Below are 14,888 nucleotides of genomic sequence, written 5' to 3'. Positions count from 1 at the left end.
CTCTAATTCCCTTCTCAGATCCTCCGACTATTCCTCCTTATCCTACTCACTCGAAGTTTCGTTGGTCATTTATTGTTTTTTTAGCCTCTTTGACAAAGTTAGTAAGAAGAAAAACCTCGATCTTCAGTACACTTCACACCCACACAATCTCTATTTGAAACTAACACTCCATTTCCAGATAGCGAGCGATCGCTCAGCAATGATACCGCGCCGGACGAAGTACCTATCCCCGGGGACCACGCTTTTTTACTTGTTTCCTTTTTTTCTTTCTATACGAAATTCAGACAATTTCGTTTGTGTTCATGTTGGCGATTTCAGATGTGAATGAGGTCGGTCGTCTCCCCTTCGTACGGGTTCCCTAGTGACACATCAACCATGCCCCTTCCTTTTCTCCGATCATAAATAACCTGATCTCTTTCTTTCTAATTCATCCCCTTCTTTCTAATTCAAAAAAGAAAGGGGGGGGGTAAGGCAGGCTCGCAACTTACAAAGGGCACTCGCTGCTCGCAGGCCTGCTCTTTCTATTATGATTTCTATGTCTATGAAAGCTCCTTTGACTCCAGCCCCATAAGCTATTCTTTCACCTGCACCAGCTCTTGGTCTTTGTCCAGGACAAAGATATCACAATAGTGGAATAAGGAAGTGCAAGTTGGCGATCGAAGCAAAGGAAAGATCAAGCCAAAGAGGATACCTGGGGCCATCTAAGACGGCTGTAGTAAATATCTTACACGACTGATCAGGCTCATCAACCTATGGAACCTCACTCTATGTTGCTATGATTCTTTTATCATGAAAGCATGTCGGGCGAAGGAATAAAACGCGTACAACACTAGCAAGAAGAGACTTGCCAAAGTATTCGATGCCTCACAGGATCCTGCAAAAGCGGAGTCCAAAAAAGCACGAGTCGGGTCGGCGGTTTCAGATTTAGATAGTTCAGTTCAATCATCATCTGACACCTTTCGGTGCCATTCCTTTTGAAACTGGCGTTTCTTTTGTCAAAGAATTCGATGCCCCTGTGAAAAACCGAGTCAAGAAAGAGGTAAGGTCCGGGTCAGAGGCGGAACAGACATTCAAAGCAACCAAACCATAGATCCAGCTTTGCAGGACAAGCATAACGAAAGTAAGCATTTGGCCAGACATTCAAATAAACCCTATATCTAGAAATCCATCATCCCTGTCTGAACAGTCTAAGCATCATATCTTTTTCTTTTCACTTCCGCTGCATCATCCGGACATCAGAAATAGCTGCATTAGCAGCATCTCGCTACAACTCCCTTGGCAACCCTAGCACCAACAGGAACAACTCAGTTCAAGCTAGCAACACCTAACAATTTCTACTTCCTCGAACAAGAGCTTGCTTTTAGTTCACGTTAGCTACATTCGTTTTAATAGAAAGATGGGAAAGGCTAGGTTAGCAGAAGACTATGCTTGTGCCACAAACTTATTGCTTCGGAGAAGCATTTCTTCAATGAATCTTACTCAGTACAGTATTCATAAGGGACCTGTATCTAAATATTCTATTCTAACATTCCTATTTTGGTTAGAAGTTTCTGAAATGAAAGAGCACAACCCTTTCCATCACTTCTCTACATACTGGCATTCGGAGCTAGGAGCAGAGAAGAGAAGTCAATCGGAAGAATCGTAAAAGCCTGGAGCTCAAACATTGCGTTCTACACTTTACTTTTGTTTTGTATCTCTGAAACAGAAGTGAAAAGAAATCAGCTCATCCACCGCTAACTAAACAGGGCGAAACTAGCTCTTCTTTGGTTTCCCTGGGTCCAAGTTGGGGCAAAACCTGCTCTTTTCCCGCAAAAAGTCTATCGTACTAGGTGGCGCGACACGCGACATAGGTAGTAAAGTAGTGATTTTGGGCCCAATTCATACTTCTTTTTTGATTGGAATTCTTATCCTAGCTCGGCCTACTCACGAGATGTTAGCCTTCAGCCTGATTACATAAAGCATGGCACTTCTGATCGATTTGAATATTCCATTCCCTATTTCCTTGAACGCTTTCACCATTAACCCATGGGTGCCAAGACCATCCCCCGGCTCTTTCTTCTTCTACTTCATATAATAGAACACAAGGATCAAACCTACTTTGCTTTAAGTCTGTTTACTTTTTAACGCCGTCTACGGAGAGACAAGATGAGAGAGGAGAGAGGAAGCTAAACGACAAGAGCTGACGAAGTCCAATCAAGCTGAGGCCTGGAAAGAGTTAAGAAAAAACACCTTCTACCTGCATTCATGGGTGCTCAACGATAGATTCCACATCAAGATAGCCAAAGCGGGATACAGCTCGTTTATTACCTCAAAGAAAACAAGAAACAAGTCTTTTCTAATCACAGAACACGAGAATAGCATGCACGGGAGAAGGATTTAGGGAAAGGTACACGCTGCTTTTTCGGAGTCTATAGGGGAAAGGTACAGGATGATTTTTCGGAGTCTATAGGGGAAGATTCCACCAGCCCCAATTGCTTTGGGTGAGAGATCGAACCTCCACTCGTTTCTGGTTTCTGCTTTCTCCCTAGGGAAAGAAGATATGATACTTTTCGAAGAATGCAATCCCCGCATTCCGGCCCTACTCTGCAAATCAACATCTGAAGATCTACGGGTCACCATAGTCTTCTGATCCACTAATAAGATTCCGCGCTCGAGATGATGTGATCTGAACGAAAAGATAGATACATCCGAGCCGCCCAAGGATATGGTCTGGGTACCGATCTGCTAGGATAAGGGGGAGATCCTAGTACTCAAAAGGCTGGGTAAATTTCGAAATTAAGCGGAGGAAATCCACCAATAAGAGAGTAATAGAAAATACTGTTATCATGAAGAAATTCTTTCAATCCATTAAGAAGATACTTAATTCGTTATACAATAGAGACGGGGAAAAAGATGATGATAAAAAACTCCACAATAATAAGAAATCCAAGAAAAAAGATATAACGGATGAGGAAGGAGCTAAAGAACCTATCAACAATGATGCATCTAGTGGCAGTAATGATGCATCTACTTCTACTTCCCCTAACCCTAATGATGGTTCTAGTTCCACTAATGATGGAACAAATCCAAATGTGAAAACTAGTGCACCTAAGCACGATGATCATGGTATAATCCACCATTTTATATGGGGTGATGGTAGTTCAAACGGTGGAGATAGTTCCAACAGTGGTTGGACTTCCTACTTGAATTCACCTATTGATAGATTTGTGAAAAATCGAAAAACATTTACCAATTTAGATCAAAGATGTCTAAATGGTTTTATTGCCAAAATAATAGGGTTTATAGGTCCAACAACAATTGTGCTTCCATTCTTTTATAACAGTTGGATGCCGAGGATAGGTTTGTTTTCCATGTTTGTTAGAGAGCCACACGACTTTCAAATAGGAGTTAGCGTATGACCATATACCACCTTTCACAATTATGGAACTCTAGTTATGGAATATGTATATATAAAATATTTGTTCCACGCTCAGGTAGGCTGGCGACAATATAAATGTATATATTTGATAAGTTTAAAGAAATAAATGATTCGCTAGGTTTGTTTTTTATTGATAATATTTACTTAAGGGATACTTTTGATGTTATTCAGCGATTCTCACATAGCGGTCTTGGTTTGAAATCCCTTTTGAAACGTGAAATCATAAACAAGTTGGTTGAAGTAGTAATACCATTTTATGATGAGAATTCTAAGTCATATGTGTACGGCTATTTTGCTTTTCTAGTATACGCAGGGTTATTTTGTATTGTCTGGTATAAGTATATACCTTGGGATCCATATATAAAACCTGCTGATTTAGCTCCACCATCACTGGATGTATTTAACACCTATCATGCCGATGTCGTGGGTTATAAGAAGGTCACATACCTGATTACTAAGGACATTGTCCAAACAAACTATGGTAGACACCTTTAAACAGCCATCATTTAACGAAGTAGTAAATTCGAATGACTACAACCTTGATCAATCTGATCACAAAGTGCGTTTTTCATGCTTATGCACTAGTATCATGGTTTCTATGTTGTTAGTAACAAAAACACTTCTTCCACATTAAACAGTACTGCATAGATACAAGTTTAGCACAATGAATTTCTGAGTTATTTCACACAAGGAATTTACAAGCTAATGAAAATCAATAGATTTATAGGATATCTATCTAAATACAGCTCCTATCATTTAAGGTTAGTAAATACATACTAGGAAATGCTCTTCAGGGATACCAGAACTGGAAGATCCTGTCAAGGGGAAACATGACCTTAATAAGCGCCATCCCGAGACTTGGACTCGAGGGATGGTAAGATCAATAGGAGAAGGAGATATGATACAATTACTATGATCAGGATACCTTATATGAGCCATACTTATCCAGGGAATCAATCGCGTGAGGGTGTTGTTGATAGAGGGAGCTCTGGCCAGGAGAGGCTAGAGCGAGTGATAGCAACGGAAAGGTAAGATCAAGAAGGAAACAAGGCTTAAGAGGACCCTAATGCACCAATACTTTAGGCATTCCAACTTCCAATACATACTTATCATGGAATGAAATCCAAGAGGAGCAAGCATATCACTGAGAATAGCTAGCTGAAATCAAGGATGCTATCACAATATTCAATGGAATCGTTACATCGGAATAAGATAGACCCGCTTCGATGTTGTATTCAGTATGTCAGCTAGGAGCCAGAACTCACTATGCCATAGTCATACAATCAACCTGTGTATTAATAGCAATATCTAGACAGGCAGGATGGATTAATTATATTGATGGCCAAGATAAGGTGCTCAAAGGGGAAGCACTCTTCATCAAGTAATGACCCCTGGGGGCGGGTACTGCAAAAAGAAAGCAACGCATAAGCTCTTGTTCCTGATACGGTTCGAAAGTAGTGCAAAGAAAAGCGGTACTTCGGTTGGAAAGAAAGCTGCAGGAGGGTTAGTGCTAAAATCTTCTTGTTCGGATGGTTGAGAGAAGGAGGTGTGTCCTGTGGCGGATACACCGATTGATCGAGACGCCTCAAGGCCACCGGAGGGAGAAATAGTGATAGCAACGCTTACAAGGAATGCTGGGATAAGTTGGGAAGAAGGCAAAGATACTGGCGACTAGATCCTTGTGGCAGATTGGAAGATACCGATATCTCTATTTCAATTTGTTGATTGATGGTTTAAGGAAATGGTAGTGGTCCAAATCTTGCACATTTACTGTTACTTCTATGTATAAGTTCCTTGCTCAGGTGTGGCCCAGCTTTCATATCTTATTGGGATAGCTACATTGCCCTGGCCGGGTATTGCGAAGGAAGGAAACACCTTGTCCGAGTCAGGCGATGCTAAAGGATGGATTAAAAAACTCATGGATGATATCTCTGTTATTGCTGCTTAATGCCCTATTTATACCGATCTAGCTTATAGCTGGGATTTCTAGAAAGATAAGCTGATGCAGCCCTCAGGGATGGAGTGCCTAAACTAACCTTCCTGAACAGAAGTAGCGGAGGTAGAAGATATGTAAATCGTACCATCAAGGGGAAATGCACTATTGTTATGCTTGGGCCAGGTTAGTTGATCAAGGGAATATTCCTATCGGAAGAACAATCAGAAAATAAGGAGATAGTCAGTTGGCACTTTTCACACAAGAACCGCTTTTCGTATTAAGCACGGGAGTCGTAAGGAAAGACCTCTGCATAGCTATCAGAACAAATTAATGAATGAAATAAACGAATTCCGGTGAAACTAAGGCGAATTTCTGAGCCAGCAGTGGGAAAAAGATGCCAAGTATTGAGATGCAACATTATGAATGGTGCGATCCGAAGTCTTAATATTTACTCCAAATTAACTCAAATGGTTGACTAAACTTCACAGAGGACTAAAGCCGGGAACTTAAACTAATGGTTTTGCCTTTCCACTTCCCAATTGATTCTCATAAAAGGCTAGGCTACCTCTTCACATCGCACCTGACCCCGAATCATGTGCTCTGTTCAGGGGATCAATAGTGGCTATTAAGCTTTTCCCTTTCTATATATTCTTGAGAATAAGTAAATACCATCCTTTTTCCTATCAGCATCTCTCTATCTGACAGTAAATATTGCTTTCAATCGATCAGGCACTAGGTTATTAAAGTATGGATATGCCATATAATAAGGGAAAAGGCCTCAAGTTTTTTTTAGCGCAAAAGAAAAGCCGATTCCAAATTTTCTATTTCCCGACAAGTCTATGAGAGTCCTATTACGGATCCTCTGATCTTTAGCTTGAATGGTCGTGTTTTTATATAATTAGGTCTTTCTTCTGAGCTCTTCTATTACGGTACGGAAAAATCAAACCTATCACTCTCAAAGAATGGGTAAAAAGAATTCAAGCTAGGGGAGCCTACACTCTCTAACTACCTATACTACGCCCCCATTGATTGGAAACCCTCGGGGAAAATGATCCCATAAACAAAGGAATTGTACAGTACGAAATAGCAAAAAAACAGACTAATTCGATTCTAAAAAATCGATAATAGATATTTTATTCTGCTTAAATTGTCCCGACAAGGAGAGATATTCAATATTTGAATCAGATTGGATTTCGTAGTATACCAATGTGAGCCAAACTACTACTATTTCATCTAACTTGAATAACCAAGGACTGAATTTGACTATGGATTCTGATAACTCGAGAAGTTTTTATTTGGTTATGATCCAAAAAGAAAAAAGAAAGGTTTAACAAGCCATAAGAAAATAGAGTAAAGTAACCATACGTTCTGTTTGCATAACGTGTATACGCCACGCCATACAATCGAAATAGAAACATGGGACGATTCCAGAATTTTGAATAGACATGTGGGGATGAGAGAAGTTGTTGTTGAGAAATATGAAATTGGAAAGGAAGTCAAACTCCCTATGGAACCTGTGATCGGTTGTACCTGTACTTTAGTGATACGAAAACTTGCTATTCACTCAGTTTCTGGTCAATAATAAGATTATGTAGGAGAGATGGCCGAGTGGTTCAAGGCGTAGCATTGGAACTGCTATGTAGGATTTTGTTTACCGAGGGTTCGAATCCCTCTCTTTCCGTTTCTGTTAATTCACCAACGTTACCGACCACAATGAAATTTCTAGTAAGAGGAAAATCCGTCGACTTTCTAAATCGTGAGGGTTCAAGTCAAGTCCCTCTATCCCCAATAAAAAGCCCATTTTACTTCCTAACTATTGTACCCACCTCTATTTTTCATTAATGGTTCAAACACGATTCACTATCTTTCTTATTCTACTCTTTCACAAACGGATCCGAACTGACTTCTTTGGATCTTATCCCATTCATACAAATGAACATATTATAGTATAGGCAAGTAATCCCTATTATTAAGTAAGTCATTCACAATCCATATCATTATCCTGATATTTAGTAAGTCCAATTTGAGAATACTTTTTTCTTTTTTAGTCCCTTTAATTGACATAGATACAAGTACTCTACTAGGATGATGCACAATAAATAGTCGGGATAGCTCAGTTGATAGAGCAGAGGATTGAAAATCCTCGTGTCACCAGTTCAAATCTGGTTCCTGGCACAGAACGAACAATGAATGCCTTTTCAGGAAAGAAAAGGGCCACATATTTTTTATAGGGAAAAGCTTTTTTAAGGGGAAGAATCATCAACAAAAAATCCAGGAAAGAACAGCGAAGGAAAAACGTGAAAAACAAGTGTTTTCCCGGAACGGAATAGCGGAAATTCCATACGTTGATCACCAATGTTGCATGTCTTTCCTTAAGCTGGAGTACTTTGAGTTAGAAGGCCTACTTTATTCATCCTTTTAAAGCCTACTTATTCGTCTAGCTATTTCCAATTCTAATAAATAACTCGATCATATCATATCTTGGAAAACCCTAAGACTACCCAAGGCTGTACCCTACAGTGTTACCTATAGTCTATACTTGTGTATACATTGCCTTCTGGGGTGGCAAGCTAGAACCAAGTAGTCTAGGTATCAATTCCAATTTAAGTCAATGATCCTCATTTTCTCCAACATTAAGAAGATTATTGGTAAGGTGACCAACCATCACGCAGGATTCCGGGTCGGAGTAGCACCTCTTGCCTGATATATACAGGTCGTTACTGGCGATTCGTTTGTGCCCTATGGTGTTCAATTGCCCGTTTGTCCCCCCCCCCCCTCGGGACGGGTCAACCTACTTTTCCCGCTCAGGCACTCCAAAATGCTCTGACTAGACCGCTGACACCCATGATTTGTCCATCATTCAAAATGGCATTTCATAAGGGCTCATAAGGTAGGAGGAATCACAGATCCTCCGTGCACTTTCGCCTAGAGTTAGTTTGATTTTTCACTACTGTCTGAGTGGTGGCTAAACCCTGAAACTTTTCCTTAAATGAAATAAAGATCTAACTTTATTCCAGTAGTGGTTTCCGCAAATGTAGATAATCTTGTTGATTAACACCCACTTTCCATACCCTGCAATTTAGAGGCCATCACCTCTGGTCTTTTAGTAACATATCAGTAAACAAGGCTCTCCTCGTGTAGCTTTTTGTTCTCGAGGAAGAAAATCTCATTGATTACTTATAATGCCGGATGAAGCAAGTTACAGCATTGGTTCTTTCATGATTCACGTATATTGGAAACCTCTTTCTTTAGGAAATGGGATGGCATTCAATTCTCACTTAGGGATTCTCTTCTTCCTGAACATTCATGAAAAGAAGGACTCTGGCTTTAATGCTAAAGTTTAGTACTGGGCCGAGCGTACTTACCTACTTAGACAAGAGGGATACTTATAGATCTCTATGAGCGTAAGGCAAAGTGGGCAAGACTACTTCCACAACTACATTTTCGCTTAAGCAGGACCTGTGAGACCTCGAAGCAACCGTCTACTACTAGTTATAGATGCTATTTCTAATTGAATAGAATGGATGCTTCACAGTGGTTCTGCGACAGGCAGGGCAGCCGGGTGAACATAGGCAGCTGTTCCTATAGAACACAAGTCTTTCTCTAAAGCATGACCTTCCGATTGAACTACGTCTGGTCTCTATCCTTTTTATTCCAAAAATGGGTCCTCGATCAAAATGATCTGGTGTCTATGTCCATGCCTGAGGTTGGTAAACCCTATATCTATTGCGGGGTGGTTTGAGGAAGGGACAGCTTGTAACCCACGACTTACTACTATGAAGATTCTGGCGAAGAGCTTTTCACATATAGATAGGTCGGGATGAGGAAGCTCCGTAGTCAACTAATAGATAGAAAATCCACCTTGTGAACCGTGTTTGTCTTAAAGTACTGTCTGAGAAGGAATATACCTGTTCCAATCCCTCTACTGCTATACTGATTGACATAGGTAGCTTTTGGAGTGGGCACGAACACACACATTCAAGGTTCGAAGAACTTCTACTTCACGCCTTGAGGATTCTATGACACTCACTCAATGGTGTTGTGGCGATTGCAAGCAATCAATAAACGAGGAAGCCAAATTATGGATCCAGGAAGGCTGCATCAGAAGGAAGGGTAGGTGTTGCTATGCCGTTGGCTGGGACCGAGACAGAGAGAGGGGATCATAGCCCCTATGATCCCGGTAAAGAGTTCCAACTAAGCTCTTCTCAGGTTCTTTCTTTCTCTTCCAATCTTATGTTTATATATTAAAGTGTAGTTTTCTTACTATAATATAATAATACTAATGTAATATACCCATTGGTATTCCAGAAGTACCTTACCGGATTCCCGGAGATGAAGAAGCGACTTGGGTTGACTTATACAATGTTATGTATCAAGAAAGGACACTTTTTTTTAGTTCACTGCCCTATACATAGAAAGAAGTACTTTTCCACCGATATCAACATTCTATCTGGAATCAGTAGTGATAATTGTTGTATTGTGAGCCAGCCCCACCCACTCCCTATCTCGTTGAAAGCCCCTTTGCTTACGGAAGAGAAGAGTTTGATGCCGTGGTGGGAAAGCTCCCGTTTCAACTTTGCTTCTTGTAAGCTTCGGTATAAATAGCTCACTTGCGGGATCTAATCTCATTCTATGGGAACAGCTTTCATTTCTATCTTTTGGCTTAAAGTGGTGAACAAATCCTTTCTCTTCACTTTTTGTGCTTCACATGGCTCCGGTCAAGATGTGACTCATCCTGTATATACATAATTAGGAGCCTCTCACGAACTTGTTAAAGAAAGGAGTACCATTTGTGTGGACAAGCCAAAGCAATCCTTTGATGTTCTCAAGCAAGCTTTAATTGAGGCCCCTGTGTTGGTTCTCCCTGATTTCAGTAAAAGATTTGTGCTAGGGACAGATGCCTGTGGGCATTGGAGCTGTGATAAGGGGTAGAAGTATTCATGTGGGGTGGGTTTCGAAGGGAAGGTTGCACAATAGATCGGAGATCCTTTGAGGAAGACTGAAATGACTATACTTATAGAATGGTCCATATTGAACAGATACGATACTGATTTACACAGAGAATATTGCCTAGCTCTAAAACGGCAGCACCTGAGGGCAACTTCGAGTAAGAAAGAACGACCTTCTGTTACCTTTTTACCGGGGCATTGTTTTAACAACTTTAGCTGATTGATCTATGAATGGAGGGATTCAAGCTTATTTTTGTTAACCGAGATGCAAACGACTAACAAACTGGATTCGAAGCCACCTGTCATAATAGTACCTGCGGGTTCTTTCTGTGGAGCCTTCAAATGCAATAGCTAGCTGCCCAACGGCCAATGCCACAGGCAAATCTCCATTTTCCAACTTATACAACTCTTTGGGGTCCAAAGATACTCGCCATTGCAACATAATAAATAGGACCGGTGGGATCGCCTTCAACAGATATATCGGTTTCACTGCTTTTGTACCCTTTGTTTTGGTCATGTGGATGACCCGCAGACCGTAGATAAGATGGATACCCACGTACTGCCTTCAATGAAGAGAGTTTTACCAAGGACCCTTAGACAGATAGGGGGGACAGACAAGAGGTATGCAACCTGCTGAATATTGTCACCGAATCGCTCACTGACAAATACTTGGGGCTCCCCTCCCTGGTAGGGGTGGATAGGAGCGACTGCTTCCAACACTTAATTGAGAGAGTTTGCACTCGGATTAATGGCTGCAAAGAGGAAGGGCTAATTGGCTCCGCCATGGAGACCGAAATACGAGCTTCTTTCATCACATCATTTTGCAATGGAGAAAAAAGAAGAACATAATAAAGTTTCTGAATGACTCAAACGGCAACAGGATCGAAGGTAATGACCAGTTAGCATCTCTGATACAGGGTTACTTTGAGGGACTGTTCACCTCAGAAGTCCTAGCTCCCGACCCTGGGCTACTGGGGAAAGTAAACAGGCGAGTAACTGAAGAAATGAACGCAAGCCTCTTGGCTCCGTTCACGGCAGATGAAGTAAAGGCAACACTCTGAATTCAATCGAGAGTTAGGTACAGTAATCTTCAGATATGACAATACCTCCCCCAAAGCACTGTCAAGTGTTGGAATTAGGGCACCAACCACGAATAGGAGCTGTATAGAACTCCGGAAAGAGACCTTTGATGAAGTCGGCATCCTCCCAAGTGGCATTTGCTTGATCCAAACTAGCCCACTTCCTTGGTTGCTGAAAAACCATGCAACGCAAGTAATTTTCCACACACTGATTCACACGTTCTGTCTGGCCATCTGATTGTGGGTGGTAGGCAGAGCTAAACCTCAATTTCACTTGCAGTGCTTTGAAGAAGGCCTGCCACATGTTACTTGTGAATATCCAGTTTCTATCAGAGACTATTGACTTTGGCAATCCATTCCACTTAAAAACATTATCCATGAAAGCATGAGAGACTGATTGTACTGTATAAGGGTGAGCAAGGGGAATGAAATGAGAATATTTAGTGAACCTGTCCACCACCAACAATATGACTTCTTTGCCCAATGATTTGGGAAGACCCTCAAAGAAATCCAGGGAGATGTCAGTCCAAGTAGAAGTAGGTAATGGTAGTGACCAGACAATTCTTAAATGTTGTGAAGGCCTCAATTTGAGCATCCGACCACTGGAATGAATCTTTTTTTAGACAGTCATGAAGTGGCCTAGACTTGATCCCATAATTCTTGACAAATCTTCTTTTTCTGCAGCCATACCAAGAAAACTCCTCAACTGAGTGATAGTCTTAAGTGCCGGCCATTCTTTGATGGCAACTATTTTGTGGGGGTCTGTAGATAGACCCTATCCTTAGATAACATGCCCTAAATACTCCACTTGAGGGACAGGAAAACTGCATTTGCTAATCTTAGCATATAGTTTTTGTGACCTTAGAATGTCTAGGACTAACTTTAGATGCTTGAGATGAGCTTGTTTGGTCTTGCTATATATCAGAATATCATCAAAGAATACCAAAAGGTATTTCCGGAGCAAAAACATGATTCATTAAAGATTGGAAGGTAGCAGGTGCATTAGTGAGTCCAAATGGCATCACTAAGTATTCATAATGACAAAAATATGTCCTAAAATTTATGAACGTCTTCTCTTCTCATTCTTATCTGATGATAACCTGATCTCAAATCAAGTTTGGAAAACAGTTGTGCACCATGTAGCTCATCTAATAGATCCTCAATGATAGGAATATTGAATTGATTTTCTGCACTTAACCCGAAAGCAAGTTTGAAAACAAGACCTGCTCTATGAAGTGATGGAAGTAGAGAAGGTTTAGGCTTCGGATCTGTGAAGTTCAGGTTTTGGAGTAGAGGCCAGAGGCTAGTGCGGGTAGCCCTGTCGAAAACTAGAAAGAAGAGGCTGATGCACCTGCCCGACGGTGGGTGGGTTTAGCTCGATCAACTGGGATAGGAGTTTTTTCTCTATCTTGCTCCATGGTGTTCAAGCAGTGCGTCCAGAAAGCTGTGATTCATGGGAGGGAGCAGCTTCAATAGCTTTGGCTGTGAAAACTCTTGGTCTTGGAGCATCAGTGTCATCAGTTCACCCAAGATCAGTAGGACAAATAACTACTAGGTTTGTGCCAGAAAAGCGTCTTGCGTGATGGGGAAAGAGTGGAAAAAGAAAGAGATTCATCAGCTATGGAATCTGACAGGTATCGGTATTGAACAGAGGGGGCTGTTCACAAAGCATCCCATGGATGGTAATGGTGCTTCCCCAGCTGCTGTTCCTACTCCTTTGGCTGGTGCCAAATCAGGTGACTTTGAAGTTGAAGCTTGCCCGCAGAACGATGTAACCATGCTGGTAGTACTATGATTGCCTTAGAGCGCAGATGTCTCTGTCCCTAGGAACGTGATGCTTAGGTGCGAGGTGAAACACAAGCAGGAGATCGAGAAAAGAAATCATACGGATTGCAACCTACAGATGAAGAATCTGCTTCATTGTTCCCACCATCTATATCAGATGTTTAATAAGAATAGGAATCGAATAAGCTGCTGATTGACTGAGGAAGCATTTGAAAAGAAAGGAAGGGTGATGCTTGTTAAATAAAGCTGCATGTGGGGCCGCCACGTATAGCTGTAGTTTCTGCTGTAGCATCGGTTATTTCCGTTATTGCTGTAGTAGCATTGGTTATTGCTCAGGTTACGAATGACCCAATCTATCTATGGCAACCACCCCTACTTTTAGTAGATGGAGATGCGCACCTAGAAAAGACGGATGAAAGAGAACCTACCCTTCTGACTTCTTCTCTTGTATGTCCTTTACGCAAAGCGATCTATGGTCTCAACAAGCCCCGATAGTGTCGGTTTTTGAAGTTCAGCACAGTGGTTATGTTATCCAGGCAGGGGTTGCTCGGAGTGATCATGATTCGGCCATGTTCGTATCAGTTTATCCTCGAGGACGTGCTATTCTGTTGTTGTATGTTGATGATATCAAACTGGCTGGTGATTACTCTGTTACCATATCGCTGATCAAGTGTCGCCTTCATCAATTATTTGCTATGAAGGCGCTGACGCTCCCTAAGCCTTTTCTTGGCTTGGAGGTCGCACATTCTCCTCATGGATATTTGGTATCTCAGATCAAATAACGTCATGACTTGATCACTCGAGCTCAACTCAATGATGAGAAGACTGTTGACACTCCCTTGGAGCTTTACGTTAAACTCCGTCCGACTGATGGCTCACCATTATCTGATCCGACGCAGTACAGACAGTAGGCCGGCAGTTTGGTTTATCTGCCGATCTCTTGCCCAGATGGCTTTTCCTAAGAAAGTCAGCCTTTCATGGCTGCCCCCCGGTCAGTTCACTTTGCAGCAGTTCATCGGATTCTTAGATATATTCGAGGTACCTTTTCTCGAGCCATCCTTTTTTCCGTCATCGTCTTCTTTAGAGTTGCGTGCAACTACTGATGCCGATTGGGCCTTCAGATAGGTGCTCAACTACATGCTTATCTATTTTATGGGGAGACGAGACACTATCTTGGATGAGATGAAAGCAATAGACAGTTGCTCCTTCCACTGCCGAAGCGGAGTACCGTGCCATGGCACACTACTCGATAGATTGTATGGCTCCGTTGGTGACTTTCTGATTGCGAGTTTCATTTGAAAAATCCCAACGCCATTCATCTTGTGTCAAATCCGGTCTTTCATGCAAGAGTTTCATTTTTGGCCGCTACTACGTTCGTCGAAAACTTCTTGATGGCACCATCATCTCATTACCTTAATTTTTCCCTTCAACTTCGGCTATGACCAATGCCCCACCTAGCTGAATAGGCATAACAAGCTACCTGAAAAAGGCAAGGTGCACCTTAGATTGAAATCGACAAATTGCGTTTTGCCAGATGGATTCTTTAGAAAGATTCCCAGATAAAGTTCAGTATAATATTTAGTTATAATCTAAATAAAGGCGCATACGTGGGCGGGCAGGGGGCCCCACTACTTCTTCATTCAGGGGGCTAGCCTCATGACTTCCCACTAGGCGAGGGGTGCACCTAACCCACCTACTCACTCATCAATTACAGTGTTCAG

The 14,888-nt window shown here is 41.7% G+C and overlaps 2 non-coding genes across 2 annotated transcripts; both read left to right on the top strand.

Annotated features, from left to right (window-relative positions):
- Positions 1 to 6,948: 6,948 nt before the first annotated feature.
- On the top strand, positions 6,949 to 7,035 carry TRNAS-GGA. Its single transcript has one exon. It is a non-coding gene; the product is annotated as a tRNA-Ser (tRNA).
- Positions 7,036 to 7,456: 421 nt separating this feature from the next.
- Positions 7,457 to 7,529, top strand: TRNAF-GAA. The gene has a single exon. It is a non-coding gene; the product is annotated as a tRNA-Phe (tRNA).
- The last annotated feature ends 7,359 nt before the right edge of the window (positions 7,530 to 14,888 follow it).

The sequence above is a fragment of the Triticum dicoccoides genome, chromosome 1A, assembly GCF_002162155.2.
Source record: "Triticum dicoccoides isolate Atlit2015 ecotype Zavitan chromosome 1A, WEW_v2.0, whole genome shotgun sequence".
Classification (NCBI taxonomy): Eukaryota; Viridiplantae; Streptophyta; class Magnoliopsida; order Poales; family Poaceae; genus Triticum; species Triticum dicoccoides.
Note: the sequence above shows the minus strand (reverse complement) of the source record. Positions and strands in the feature narration are given on the sequence as shown.